Here is a 1,198-nt window from a genome sequence, read left to right as displayed (position 1 = left end):
AATGTAAATTAAGTTACAAATAAAAAAAAAGAAGTTTCAGAAAAAAAAAAAATCCATTTGATAACCACAGTGAGATATATAGCCCCAGCTAGGTACTACTTTATAGGATGCCTAAAGTTAGACTAGTATTCATGGAAATGTATATGTCAGCTGCGTTTGCTATAAACATATTTAATTAAGATCTTTAGTAATTCAATAAAAAATGGGGACGAAACAGTATAGAAAGTAAACATAGATACCAGAGACAGTGTGGGAAGAGAGTGGCAGAAGGCAGAGGGTAAGAGATAGGGAATCAAGGATTGGGGGGGGGGGGGGCCAAAACATACAGGAAACAAGAAATGGAAAATTATTTGTTGACAATAACATGTATGTTGATGTGCATGAGACAATATACAGTGTACTCTGGATGGAAAATCTCATTTTGTATGCTGTAATGATGTACAGTGAGTGAATGTAAACAAATAAATTTAAATAAAAAGAAAAAAGGAAAAAAAAAAACATTATGTCCTTGACTTTCATCAATGACTTATGTAAGATCCTATGAGATGAAAATCAGGTCTGTGTTTTGGAAAATTAAGAATATTTTTCATGGCATCATTCAATACTCCCAAACAAAAACACCACTGTATTCAGCTTCTCTCAAACTGCAAAGTCAGAAATAAATTTCAGCTTCCTTTCCCATGAGCTGGCATTTTCATATTGCATGATGAACTGACAGGTTTTCTACCAGGAAACGAGGCATGTGTAACTGAAAGCTTATACTTAAGTTCCCTGTTCAATTGCTTTATTATTAATGAGAGTGACATTTTCTTTCTTTCTTTTCTTTTGAAGAGGTTTTTGCAAGAGGTCAGCAGATGACATAGCAGTTATGTTGCTGGACTCCCATATGGCCAACCTAGTTTGAGTCCTGGACATGGTGGCTTGAAACTCATGCTGGGCACATGTGCATGAGTGCCCAAGATCCCAGGAGAGTGGTGGGGCAGCGATTGCAGCAAGGCCATCTCCTATGGCTTTCCCTGTCTCTCTCTCTCTCCCTCTCCCTCTCCCTCTCCCTCTCTCTCTTCTTGGCAAGTGTACACACCCTAAAACAAAAACCTCTGAAAAAAAATCTGCTTTAGGGCACATGTGCTCACTGGAGAGAGAGACACACAGAGAGACAGCATGAGAGAAAGTGAGAAATCAATGCCTGAAAGGATGC

This window comes from Tupaia chinensis, unplaced genomic scaffold, assembly GCF_000334495.1.
Source record: "Tupaia chinensis unplaced genomic scaffold, TupChi_1.0 Scaffold144437_1, whole genome shotgun sequence".
Lineage (NCBI taxonomy): Eukaryota > Metazoa > Chordata > Mammalia > Scandentia > Tupaiidae > Tupaia > Tupaia belangeri.
Note: the sequence above shows the minus strand (reverse complement) of the source record.